Here is a 15,661-nt window from a genome sequence, read left to right as displayed (position 1 = left end):
TTATTAAGTTATGTGTATGTTGTCATTTTAGTTGAATAGTTTCATCTTAAAGACAAGTACTTAGCTTTTATTTTATTTATTGAAACACCTATCCATGTGTTGTTTTTACTAGATAACATGACTGTCCCACTTCTCACCACCACTGACTTACATCACACCAACATAAAGCTTTTAAATCATGTGTCATAAAACGTCTTTATTTACTAACCTGAGTCTTAACGACATTGTCAAACCTTAAACAATTGCATATATAAGTGTTTGGAAAAGCGTTGGATCATTCTAGACAGATAAAAGAGGGAAAAATATATTTGTGAATGGGTCATACTTATCACCACTTTTCCGTGTATATCTATACTGGCGTTGCCGCGGGACTTAAAGAAAGATTGACGAAATATGAAGGACGCGCCTAATTCAATATAATCAACGAATATTGTTGCCCATCGTGTCTTTAGTATATAGACTTTTTTATAAACGAACAAGGCACTACAGAGCTCTCATGGGATCCCAGTACGCTGCGAGACATACAATCAAAGGAGCACCGACAGCTGCGTCTACTGACGTTTTAACGGTTAATATAGTAGTACTACTTTCCCGCTATGCAGGACGCCCGATTAGTGGATACCAAATGCTACGATCGCCACTGTAGAACTCTGGGCGCCAAACGTGTATTGGCCTTCCTGGAGAGTTTATTCATATCCCCAAAGTTTCATGGCGATCTGATGAACTGTTTTAAACTGCAATCTACTTTTATTTTTTATACAATGTATATAGATAATACCCAGGAGTATTCTCAACAACTTCATAAAGTTTCAAGACAATCGGATGAAAGATGTAGTAATGCTTACAAGACAAACAGACAGACGAACACACACACACGCATTGCTTTTCATATAGATAGATATATATCTTTGTCATATAAGATATAAAATTATTTTGTAATAAAAGGCATTTAAAATTTAATACAAATAATTATACCTTAATTAATTAATTTAAATGCATAACAATACAAATTAAGCAGATTTATAAAAGAAATCCAAAAATGTATGTAATTAATAAAATTTAACTTTTATAAGATTTGCTTTAGAGATATTTTCAATTCAATTTCTAATTATTTTACTCACACAACTCCTAGACTACATATTGTCACCTATAATACATCGAATGAATCTTTGTATTTAGCATATACATAATTAAGTTGAGGAAATTTGCTTACAAAAACAAAAATATCTTAAACTTGGGTCTTCGATACAATCTGCCGTGTTGTTGTACAGGTCCAGTCTGACTACGTCACCAGACACGACAGCTTTATTCGTACTGGTCAAAGCTACAACACCTTCGTAGATGGCGCCGTTTGGTTGGGTCGTTACGGTCACCTGGTACCGCTGGGGCTGCGACGTGTTAGTGGCTATTTCTATTAAATTAGTGACCTGATCCAGACGTAGACTTGTACAAAGCTTTTTCAAACTTCCTGGTATGTATAGGTTCACTCTTTTCACAAGGGCCAGGCCCAGAAAGTGACCCAACGTCTTGCTTAACTTGGCCTCTGTGAAACCCATACAGGCGCAGTACTCCACAGGAATCTGCGCATGCTCACACGTGCGTCCTTCTGGAATCTCTTTGAACAAGCTAAACCTGGGATGGGTGAGACTTCCTTTCCCGGTCTCTGCTTTAAAGTACAGCAGGTCAATCAAAGTCTCGTAGACGTCCGTGTGGGTCGTCAGACGCTCTTTGTTGGTTTTCACAACTTCCATCAGCTGCGGGTATTTGGTATGGAACCATGCTGGGAACACCAGGAACATGTAAGGTGTCCTCGCCTCTACCATGCCGTTGTAAGTTGACCTACGAAAATGCAACAAATTATTTATTTTAAGATATTTTGTATTTCATTGAATTGTATTTAAGAACATCAGAATCATCGAAATTATTTTCGCATTTATAAAAATTATTATTTTTGTTAAAAACCATTTTAATCTTTTTGTTAATAAAAATATAATCTAGCAACGATAAGAAAACTCATTTTTTAATAACCTTATGGCTCCAAATCTGGGCCCGTGATCACTGAAAAACACAAGGACGGTGTTGTTTAGAAGGTTCCCGTCCACCAACGACTTTAAGAATCTGTAGTAGAGTTCATCACCTGCACTGGCCAAGTTGACATCGTTGTGGGTCAAACGCGAAGAAAAACTACAGAAAAAAGAATTTACTAATGCAAATTTACAAACTTCAGTTATTCTTAAATAATTTTTAACGAACGTAAATTTCTTGCCATTTGTGTATAACGGTACTAGCATTGCAACAGTCTTAAAAGAATGTCCGACAAAATATTTTAAGAGGGTTTCACCAATCAATTACCAATCTTATATTCTAAATAGGCAAAAACGTTTTCTTTGGCAATCAATAATTGATTTTCAAGTCAAAATGAAACAACAGTTGCACTTAAGGCAATCTAAAATGTATATTCTATTTTATTTTAATTATCGAAGGTCTGTATAGCCTAAATCTTCTATATTTTTTTTTTAATTTGCATTATCTTGAAGTTTAAATTAATTGTATAAACTGATTAATACTATATTTTAAAAAAACTTAATGATTTAATATAAATCAATTTATGTTGTTGTGGTACTTAATAAAACCAAGGTGTTGAGATGGAGGAGGTGGGGTCTGGAATTTTTATTCCGAAAAGCCTGATATCCAACCGAAAACGCGAACTATGATTCGTGTTATTTGTACTCGTTTCGTGGTGTTTGAAAACTTAATATTTATTCTAATAAGATTATATCTGTTATACAATTGACTCCCTCGATAAACATATGAATAAAGATCCCTGAGAGTAAAAAAGTAAATATGTATTAAGTGTGATTTCTTAGTAGTTAAATAAAGTTTCGCCAATTGTTATAATATAACCCTATCCAAAATGTATAGCTCTAGTGATATTGTTTTAGCTGCACATATTTAAAAATCTTTGCATTTAACAAAATAAAATACATATTTAATAGAATGTTATCTGATAAAAAGTTAAACACTTATTTACTTACCGTACATGATATTAAGCATACGCTACATAATTACCTAAATGCGAAGTACGGCTCTGTTTTAGAATTGTTGAACAAAGTCGCAAACTTCACCCAGTAGTCGGTCAGTAGAGTGATGTCTGGGACGTCACCTATACAGTTTCCGCTGTGCATCATGTCGTTATCAAAATCAACCACCGCCTCCCGGAAGTAGTAATCCACCGGCGGTTCTGTCCAACCACGTTTCTGGTAGTGGAATGCCGTAATATACGTCCGATCTAAAAACATGGCCGTTCGGTAGCCGGCATTGCGGTAAGCACTCCACAAAAATAAATCGTTGATATTGTCAAATGACATTTTCCATGTCCAATTCAACTTGGCCAATGCAAGTTCGTTGTTGCCTGTGAGAAGTCCAATTAAATTAGGATAAGTGTTCTTTTCGTATTTGTTATGTTTATGTAGCTCTACCGCATTCATGGTATCTAGCAGAAAATTTCTTGTCTTTGGCATGGAGCGTATCATGCTGTTTCTAGACATGCCATCAACACCTACCATCATGACGCTTAGAGTCTCTTTTGGGGCGTGTTGGTTAACGTGTGTTGCATATTTCACTTTCAACTCAGCTTCGAGATTGGGTTTTCGTCGTATAAATGTTAAGAAAGATTTGGACACGATAATTTCTGATATATTGTAGCATTTAACCACAACATAATCGTCAGTAACATTGACTGAATCGTTAAAAAACGGGCCTTCCTTAACTGTTATTATTATCCTGTCATTTTGAGAGGCTGGATCCCGAACCCGAGCTTCATATTTACAATGTTTAAATGTTGTATTCAGCCAAGGTATTTTTTGTATTTTCGTGTGGTTGATGAAGATGGTATCGCCTTTTGTGTACACAAGATGAGGTTTATTTTGTGAGCAGTCGATAGTGGGGTATGTTTTAAATATTGCTTCTATTGCTTTGTAGAACGGGTCAATAACAGGGAAATTACAACCTACATTGCTCTGGCTTACATTTCTAAGATTTGTACTACGAAGGATGATCTGAAACTTCTGCACAAGTTGAGGGTTGAAAATAAAAGCATACCCAAACGTGGTTACGAGAATCCAAAACACTAGAAGTGAAAATATTGTGATACATGTGTTGAGTCTTTTTACACCTGCAACAAAATGTTAAGTTTTAAAGAAAATTATGTGTTCTTCAGTGATACACTAATTCAGCAATCTCAACATGTAAATAATTTATACATTATAATTAGATATCTTGTTTACTTACAAACATTTCCGGCACAGTCATGAAAACAGCGAATCCAACACATCCTTGAGATACCCAAAGAAGTCAAACAATCAACTGTAGCTTTAATTTTTTGATCGAAGGTTGCCAAAGCAAAACGTTTTGCTATGAGTTAGCTATCGACAATACTTAAACCCATAGACGCGTATTGTTTATGGCCAAGTTCAAATAAATAATTCAGTAAACAGATGCGCATAACACTTTGATGATCCACAGTTCATACTGTTTAATCTCAAATATGTTTTTTATTTCCTCAGTTGCCGTCCTTGATAAATGTATGTGTGTATACACAAAGTCTAGGCCGCCGTTCTAAACATAATTGTAGTAAGTAGCAGTGTACAATATCTCCCATTAATAAAAATAACATATTTGTCTCTTCATAGCACATTATGTCGTGTTCTCCATACCGAAGTCTATATTCTTACCTGTAACACACACATTAATTTACCCTCGGACTGTCATAAAATGCTTTCAATGCCTTTTTGTTGATTTTTTTTACGTGAGCTAAATATACAATACCTATAACGAGCCGACTCGCGGCTAATCATACGCCGCTATTTAGTTGTTTTATTTTCTACTTTCCAGGAATTCATAATTTGTGAATTCGACAGTACCAATGCTGCCACTGAAAATATTTGCTTTAAAACACTATCAGTAGGTCGTTAAGGACGATACTACCCCACCCTACTTTTCCCCAAACCTTACCTTATAGATTCCCCGTTATAGTTATACTGTTCTACTACCTAGCCACTTTGTGTTAATCTTTAAATCACACGCTTTTTACATTTCTAATTCTTTATTATCTGTAGCCAACTTATCGCCAATTAACTGATTTACCTACTCCATCAATTACTTTCAAATATCGTATCGTCCATTGTCTCTAGTTACCTAAAACTCAATCAACTACCTAGTCAATCATCAATTTTCATATATCGAATCCATCAACACGTTAACCTTGTATAAACATTCATGATTAATCTCCCTAGACAAGATATTTTAAGGGGCTCCACCCCAACCCACATGTAAGTTATTAAATACATTTATACTCTAAAGCCTAGAAGAAGACAAAAATGCAGCGTTATTTGTTATTGCTTTGATGTTCCTTTTTAAATGTTTTTGACAAAACTAGCTCTGTGTTTGCTGAACATCAAGGCTACCAAGCAAAATCCGTCACTTCAAGCGTGACTAGAGAAGGCGAAAATCATTATTCAGGTTTGTGTTTAAGTATCGAACTGTATGTAGTGTAAAAAGATGAACGTTATTGTACACACCTGAATTTTATGCTATACTTTATGACGTATAACAGGTGACTACACGCAGGCTAGATAGCTGTTGGACTCAAGTCGGAAAACGTTAAATTTTAGTTTATGGCCAAGTATTTCTTAAATCATAGAAAATCAGTTTGTATTATTGTTCATCTGAAATTCTTTTTCTAATATAATCCATATTGAAATATATCCACTAATCCACATATATGCTAACGCTGCCTAATCATTCCAAATAGAAATCTACCCGGACTAGCCGTCTCGGCGAGACGTCGTCATGGTAAGTATTTCGGGTCTATTCTAATTCACCGATCGTTCAAATACTAAATATATTCAATAATGCTTTATCCCTTTATTTTTAGATGCTACAAACTCTTATGGTATTAACTGATGATTGGACACCACATAGGCAAAAATAATAAAGATATTATTATCTTTAATGTTCAAAAACTGTGGTGGTTTTGATTTAATCACCCTATTTAAGGAACGTATAAAAATTAAAAAGTTATTGAGATTATTGATAAGTGATTGATTGAGTGGTGGGGGGGGGGTGAAATGGCGAATATTGACTCTTTATCTCAATGTACATCTATGTTGCTGTTGGTTTGCTTTGTAGGTGTTGAAAAAGAGTTCGTGTCTCTGTTTTCTTGGATTATCCATTATGACCAGGACATCAATGTTACTGTTCGGATGATCTTGCCACTATGTCAAGCTTAAAGCCAATTTTGATTTTCGTTCTAGCAATGGCCCGTCCTACCCCAGGCCATACCATCAACAGAATGGTCCTAGGACCTTTGACCACAGGTGCTTTGACCATAGGGGGTTTGACCATAGGGGGTTTGACCACAGCGGACCTTTGACCATAGGGGCTTTGACCATAGGGGGTTTGACCACAGCGGGGCTTTGACCATAGCGGTGCTTTGACCATAGGGGGTTTGATCATAGGGGGTTTGACCATAGGGGGTTTGACCACAGGTGTTTTCTCAGCAGAGGGTCTTTGATCCAAGGTGGTCTATCAACGGGTGTTTGATCACAGGTCCGCGCACCAACAGAATAACTATATTTATTGTAAAGTTCTGAAATTTTATATATTAATTATATTAATTATTATTAACTTAGTTTATTTAGTTTATTGTGTACCTGTTCATTTTACGGTAAGAATTTAAATATTAAACTTGCACATACGCCACAAAATATGAACTCACAGGTAAATAAAAGCCGGGTAAAAATGATAAATCTCTAGATGATAGTCGCTACTTTGTTAAACTTCTATTTCTCACTATTTCACACGTCATAGTAAATAGCATTAATTAAAAACGCAGTTTTAAAAACAAACAAAAGATTCGTGTTAGAGATCGTATTTATTTAATGTAAACCCACAATATTAACATTATATATATATATATATATATATATATATATATATATATATATATATATATATATATATTGGAGAGTAGTAACAATGTGACAAGTGAGAAGTTGAACAACGCATTATTTTGGTAACTTTGGATCAAAATGTCTATGATACATCGTACAATAGGTGAAACTTCACTAATAACTTCTTCCCCGCGCAAACAATTAGTAAGTTTGAGCTGTACAGAAGTGCCTAAAAATAGTATTTTATATCTTCACAATCCTTTGGACAGGGTCAACATTTTTTTTATCCTCGCTATCATATTGTTTTCCTTTTATTAAGTTATTTGTATGTTGTCATTTTAGTTGAATAATTTCATCTTTACAGTCAAGTATTTAGCTTTTATTTTATTTATTGAAACATCTATCCATGTATTGATTTCACTAGATTACATGACTGTCCCACTTCTCCTTTTGCCTACCCCACTTCTCACCACCACTGACCCACATCACACCAACATAAAGCTTTTAAATCATTTGTCATAAAACGTCTATATTTACTAACCTGAGTCTTAACGACATTGTCAAACCTTAAACAATTGCATATATAATTGTTTGGAAAAGCGTTGGATCATTCTAGACAAATAAAAGGGGGAAAAATATATTTGTGAATGGGTAATACTTATCACCACTTTTCCGTGTATATCTATACTGGCGTGCCCGTCCCCGCGCGTTGCCGCGGGACTTAAAGAAAGATTGACGAAATATGAAGGACGCGCCTAATTCAATATAATCAACGAATATTGTTGCCCATCGTGTCTTTAGTATATAGACTTTTTTTTATAAACGAACAAGGCACCATAGAGCTCACATGGGATCCCAGGACGCTACGAGACATACAATCAAAGGGGCACCGACAGCTGTGTCTATTGACCTTTTAACGGTTAATATAGTAGTACTACTTTCCCGCTATGCAACACGCCCGATTAGTGGATACCAAATGCTACGATCGCCACTGTAGAACTCTGGGCGCCAAACGTGTATTGGCCTTCCTGAAGTGTTTATTCATATCCCATGGCAATCTGATGAACTGTTTTAAACTGCTATCTACTTTTATTTTTTATACAATGTATATAGAGAATACCCAGGAGTATTCTCAACAACTTAATAAAGTTTCAAGACGATCGGATGAAAGATGTGGTAATGCTTACAAGACAAACAGACAGACGAACACACACACACACACACGCGCATTGTTTTTCATGTAGATAGATATATCTTTGTCATATAAGATATAAAATTATTTTGTAATAAAAGGCATTTAAAATTTAATACAAATAATTATACCTTAATTTATTTATTTAAATGCATAACAATACAAATTAAGCAGATTTATAAAAGAAATCCAAAAATGTATGTAATTAATAAAATTTAACTTTTATAACATTTGCTTTAGAGATATTTTCAATTCAATATCTAATTATTTTACTCACACAACTCCTAAACTACATATTGTCACCTATAATACATCGAATGAATCTTTGTATTTAGCATATACATAATTAAGTTGAGGAAATTTGCTTACAAAAACAAAAATATCTTAAACTTGGGTCTTGGATACAATCTGCCGTGTTGTTGTACAGGTCCAGTCTGACTACGTCACCAGACACGACAGCTTTATTCGTACTGGTCAAAGCTACAACACCTTCGTAGATGGCACCGTTTGGTTGGGTCGTTACGGTCACCTGGTACCGCTGGGGCTGCGACGTGTTAGTGGCTATTTCTATTAAACTAGTGACCTGATCCAGACGTAGACTTGTACAAAGCTTTTTCAAACTTCCTGGTATGTACAGGTTCACTCTTTTCACAAGAGCCAGGCCCAGAAAGTGACCCAACGTCTTGCTTAACTTGGCCTCTGTGAAACCCATACAGGCGCAGTACTCCACAGGAATCTGCGCATGCTCACACGTGCGTCCTTCAGGAATCTCTTTGAACAAGCTAAACCTGGGCTGGGTGAGACTTCCTTTCCCGGTCTCTGCTTTAAAGTACAGCAGGTCAATCAAAGTCTCGTAGACGTCCGTGTGGGTCGTCAGACGCTCTTGGTTGGTTTTCACAACTTCCATCAGCTGCGGGTATTTGGTATGGAACCATGCTGGGAACACCAGGAACATGTAAGGTGTCCTCGCCTCGACCATTCCGTTGTAAGTTGACCTACGAAAATGCATCAAATTATTTATTTTAAGATATTTTGTATTTCATTGAATTGTATTTAAGAACATCAGAATCATCGAAATTATTTTCGCATTTATAAAAATTATTATTTTTGTTAAAAACCATTTTAATCTTTTTGTTGATAAAAATATAATCTAGCAACGATAAGAAAACTCATTTTTTAATAACCGTATTGCTCCAAATCTGGGACCGTGATCACTGAAAAACACAAGGACGGTGTTGTTTAGAAGGTTCCCGTCCGCCAACGACTTCAAGAATCTGTAGTAGAGTTCATCACCTGCACTGGCCAAGTTGACATCGTTGTGGGTCAAACGCGAAGAAAAACTACAGAAAAAAAAATTTACTAATGCAAATTTACAAACTTCAGTTATTCTTAAATAATTTTTAACGAACCTAAATTTCTTGCCATTTGTGTATAACGGTACTAGCATTGCAACAGTCTTAAAAGAAAGTCCGACAAAATATTTTAAGAGGGTTTCACCAATCAATTACCAATCTTATATTCTAAATAGGCAAAAACGTTTTCTTTGGCAATCAATAATTGATTATCAAGTCAAAATGAAACAACAGTTGCACTTAAGGCAATCTAAAATGTATTTTCTATTTTATTTTAATTATCAAAGGTCTGTATAACCTAAATCTTCTATTTTTTTAAAATTTGCATTATCTTGAAGTTTAAATTAATTGTATAAACTGATTAATACTATATTTAAAAAAGAACTTAATGATTTAATATAAATCAATTTATGTTGTTGTGGTACTTAAGAAACCAATGTGTTGAGATGGAAGAGGTGGGGTCTGGAATTTTTATTCCGAAAAGCCTGATATCCAACCGAAAACGCGAACGTCTAGAATACTATAATTCGTGTATTTTGTACTCGTTTCGTGGTGTTTCAAAACTTAATATTTATTCTAGTAAGATTATATATGTTATACAATTGACTCCCTCGATAAACATATGAATAAAGATCCCTGAGAGTAGAAAAGTAAATATTTATCAAGTGTGATTTCTTAGTAGTTAAATAAAGTTTCGCCAATTGTTATAATATAACCCTAGCCAAAAGTTATAGCTCTAGTGATAGTGTTGTAGCTGCATATATTTAGAAATCATTGCATTTAACAAAATAAAATACATATTTAATAGAATGTTATCTGATAAAAAGTTAAACACTTATTTACTTACCGTACATGATATAAAACATACGCTACATAATTACCTAAATGCGAAGTACGGCTCTGTTTTAGAATTGTTGAACAAAGTCGCAAACTTCACCCAGTAGTCGGTCAGTAGAGTGATGTCTGGGACGTCACCTATACAGTTTCCGCTGTGCATCATGTCGTTATCGAAATCAACCACCGCCTCCCGGAAGTAGTAATCCAACGGCGGTTTTATCCAACCACGTTTCTGGTAGTGAAATGCTGTGATATACGACCGATCTAAAAACATTGCTGTTCGGTAGCCGGCATTGCGGTAAGCACTCCACAGAAATAAATCGTTGATATTGTCAAATGACATTTTCCATGTCCAGTTCAAATTGGCCAATGCAAGTTCATTGTTGCCTGTGAGAAGTCCAACTAAATTAGGATACGTGTTCAACCCGTATTTATTATGTTTGTGTAGCTCTACAGCGTTCATGTTATCTAGTAGAAAATTTCTTGTCTTCGGCATAGAGCGTATCATGCTGTTTCTTGACATGCCATCAACACCTACCATCATGACGCTTAGAGTCTCTTTTGGGGCGTGTTGGTTAACGTGTGTTGCATATTTCATTTTCAACTCAGCTTCGAGATTGGGTTTTCGTCGTATAAATGTTAAGAAAGATTTGGACACGATAATGTCTGACGTGTTGAAGCATTTAACCACAACATAATCGTCAGTAACGTTGGCTGAATTATTAAAAAACGGACCTTCTTTTACTGTTATTATCTTTCTATCAGTTCGGGAGCTTGGATTTCGAGTACGAGCTTCATATTTACAATGTTTAAATGTTGTATTTAGCCCAGGTATTTCTTGTATTTTTGTGTGGTTGATGAAGATGGTATCGCCTTTTATATACACAAGATGTGGTTTATTTTTTGAGCAGTCGATAGTGGGGTATGTCTTAAATATTTTTTCTATTGCTTTGTCGAACGAGTCAATAACAGGAAAGTTACAGCCTACATTGCTCTGGCTTACATTACTAAGATTTGTACTACGAAGGCTGATCTGAAAATTCTGCACAAGTTGAGGGTTGGAAAGAAAAGCAAACCCAAACGTGGTTACGAGAATCCAAAACACTAGAAGTGAAAATATTGTGATACATGTGTTGAGTCTTTTTACACCTGCAAAAAAAATGTTAAGTTTTAAAGAAAAGTATGTGTTCTTCAGTGATACACTAATTCAGCAACCTCAACATGTAAATAATGTATAAATTATAATAAGATATCTTATTTACTTACAAACATTTCCGGCACAGTCATGAAAAAAGCGAATCCAACACATACTTGAGATAACCAAACAAGTCAAACAATCAACTGTAGCTTTAATTCTAATGATCGAAGATAGCCAACGCAAAACTTTTTTGTTATGAGTTAGCTTTCGCCAATACTTAAAACTATAAACGCGTATTCTTTACGGCTAAGTTCAAATAAATAAATCGATAAACAGATGCACATAACTCTTTGATCCAAATTTCATACTGTGTAATCTTAAATATGTATTTATTTTCTCAGTTGCAGTCCCTGATAAATGTATGTTTGTATAGCGATGGATAAGGCATAGGCTGACGTTTTAAACATAACTGTAGTAAGTAACAGCATACAATATCTACCTTTAATAAAAAAAAATATTTGTCTCTCCATAGCACAATACGTCGTAGTCTCCATACCAAAGTCCATATTCTCCCATGTACCACACCCATTAACTTAGATACCCTTTAGGACCGGACATGCTTGCATGGCCTTTTTGTTTATTTTTCTTCACTTGAGCAAAATATACAGAACCTAGAATTCCCCGTTGTAAGTTTTGTGTTCTTCTGCCCAGCCACTTTACGTTATTTCTTAAATCACACACAATTTTTACATTGCTAATTATCCATTAGCTACCTTTTCGACAATTAACTAATTTACCAACTCCACCAATTACATTCAAACATTGTATCGCCCATTATCTCTAACTACCTAAAACACAATCACTACCTAGTCAATCAAACATTTTCAAATTTCGAATCCACCCACATATTTACCATGTATAAAACATGATTAATCTCCCTAGACAAGTTGCTTTAATAACATGTATGTTATTGAATACACGTATACTCTAAAGCCAAGATGAAGACAAAATTTCAGCGTTTTTTGTTGTTACAGCTTTTATGTGCGTTTTTAAAACGTTTTCGACCAAGCTAGCTCTGTGTTAGCTTGACATCAAAGCTACAAATCATAATCCGTCACCTCAAGCGTGACTAGAGAAGACGAAATTTATTATTCAGGTTTGTGTTTAAGTATCGAACTGTGTGTAGTGTAAAAAGATGAACGTTATTGTACACACCTGAGTTGTGTGCTATACATCATGATGTAGCGGTAGAGCATATGATTACACGCAGGCCAGATAGTTGCTGGACTCGAATCGGAAGACGTTAAGTTTTAGTTTGTAGCCAAATATTTCTTCAGATGCAAAGACAGCGAAAGAAAAAATAAAATTACTTCATTTGACCTATGAACTGCCATTAAGAAATATAAATTAAATTATGTTTCATGCACAGTGTTGTCGTAGAATCAATGGCTGCATGATGCAGCAATATTTTCTCTCTCTCTCTCTCTCTCTCTCCTCTCTCTCTCTCTCTCTCTCTCTCTCTCTCTCTCTCACACACACCTTATTTGTTACATTATTGCTTCACTTATATCACATTAAAAAAAATGTTTTTGTTTTTACTAAACCGAGTTTATACAATTCTAAAAAGACAAGATACCTAGCAAACCGTGGGATTTGCATGGTCCTATGGTAGATCATACGGATGTTAACCCGATAGTTCAGTAGTTCGAATTTCAAGTAAAATGAGTGTACCCAGTTCTGATGAGTGCGCAACTCATGTAAGGGAAATTAAAGGCGGCTGGAACTATCCCTTAATTCGCCACGGTCACTGAAACAGGCGATTCTAATTCCCTTGCCCTATTGACCGTCAGGTTCGAAAGGGTTCTTAACCTTCTCAACAATTACTTGCTTATTAAAAATAGTCTAGAATATTAATAAAAAAACGCGACAGAAGAGGGCTGACTTAACCAACTATTGTGGAATATTTATAGGAAGTTTGCACTGTCTAAAGGTTTGTGGTTTCCTGGCTCATCTGTATTGTACTTTTTTGTAAGTGTTGTATTTTGTAATTAGTTGATTAATTGTAGTATTATTACTCTTTCCCTCCACTTCTCTTTCTTGGTGACCGGAAAAATGCGCAATTGAAAATTGCGCACAAAAAAAAATGTGCAAGGGCATTTTTGTAGACAGTAGCAAATGATGACCACGTGCATATTGTAGCATAACAAAACAATTTTCCACGAAATATGACAAAATTGTATTAGTATAATTTAATTTAATTTGCGCACTTTTCAATTTGCGCAATTATTCGCAGCGCAGTTTTCCGTTTGCGCATTTTTCTGGGAACCCTCTGTCTTAAACATACAAATTACAACCTGTTGATTTTCATATATTGCCGCCAGTGTGAGTGATTTCACATACAGTACCAATTGTTAAGACCATGTGGTAAAGCCAATCGCTGAATATCTATTTAACTTGCTTTTAACCCATATTCTGCTAGCGTCCCACTTATGGGACGCTTGTAAAAAAAATTGCTAAAATTTATTAAAAACTAATTAAAACACAAATTATGTTTCATTGTATTTGAAAATGGTTAGACTATTGAATTTGTGTGTGTTTTGTGAAAAAAAATAATTTAGAAAAATGTTATAGTGCCGGATTTGCAGGACTTGTCAAAATGGCGGAAAAAAGAAAACATGCGCACAGGAAAATGCATATCTTCTAAAATATTAACATTTTAAGTGCAAAATACATTTGAAACTTGTAGCAGTACCATATTTCTATCTGATAAAAATTTAAGAATAACAATTGTTTTTACTACTTCGTTATATCAAGTGTACAACAAGCGTCCCATAAGTGGGACGCTAGCAACGAATGGCCCCATGTAGATTGTTAAACAAACGTCACATTTATTGGACACTAGCGAGAAACACAGAGGCAAATGTTTAGGTTAAATGGTTATTTATGGTGAAACAATTGTTGACTTTGTTAACTGCTGACTTTGGGGTGGTAAGTAGTATTTATAGATATTTAATTATGACCTTGACCTATATTTATGCAGATTGTTACACAAACGGCACATTTATTGGACACTAGCGAGAAACACAGATGCAAATATTTATGTTAAATGGTTATTTATGGTGAAATAATTGTTGACTTTGTTAACTGTTGACTTTCGGGTGTTACGTAGTATTTATAGATATTTAATTATGACCTTTACCTATATTTTCTTATATATTATTGTATTAAACAATTGCAAATATTGAAAAACTTACATTTTATTTTTAAGTTTTCAGAATTACACTTACTGAAGTATTTAATACCATTGAATACAAACTAATTTAGTATTGCTGTAAATTTACTAGCGCTTGATATTAAAATTATAACAAACCAGAATAATAACAATGGCCACGATTTAGGTGAAATGATTCAGTCATGGGGGTTGGTTAACTCTCTTCATATAAGAGAGCTTAAGCTACATATAGCAGAAATGTGAATTAGCTGTGTACAGTTGTCATGCCCCAATAATATTACCCTGCAAACGTTCCCGATACCAGTTTTACTTTGTTAACTTTTAAAGGAGATTCCTGGTGTTAGATTGGGAGCTGTTCGCATAGTGAGGTGCATGCATGGATGAGAGCCATGAACACTCAATACAAGCCCCCAGAGACGGATCCGTGCCCTAGAAATAAGATGTCTGATGTCCTAATGTACGCCTGTGAGAGGGGGGGGGGGAATGGCGAGGGTATTAAAAGAGAAGATGGCTGGATGACATCTGGGACTGGACCGGATCATCTTTTGCAAATTCACTGAGGGCAGAGTTTCTTTCTGGCATCATTTTGGAGGAGGGGGGGGGGCTCTGCCACCAGAACAAAATGGAATTTATATACAAAACATACTTTTACCAATGTCCACCCTTCCCCTGAAATTTAAGTCCCCACCCCTGAAAATTTCAAGTACGCCCCCCATAAAATCAATTATTTATATTTAATTATATTACAGTTTCGATGAATAATAACAATATTTGTGATCATGTGTGTATAATTAGATGTACTAGTCACAGCTTTACTTATTTCCAAGTGTTGCTCACTTTGATGGATGCTAGATTGAAAGAAAACTAGACTTTTGAACATAATTTCTGCATTTTCGACCATGGTATGGCTAACCCAATTGATCATTATCAGTATTTTTAGCTGTCCTAAACAATGTA

Source organism: Physella acuta, unplaced genomic scaffold (genome assembly GCF_028476545.2).
Source record: "Physella acuta isolate Inbredline_101_S28 unplaced genomic scaffold, ASM2847654v3 ptg000214l, whole genome shotgun sequence".
Lineage (NCBI taxonomy): Eukaryota > Metazoa > Mollusca > Gastropoda > Physidae > Physella > Physella acuta.
Note: the sequence above shows the minus strand (reverse complement) of the source record.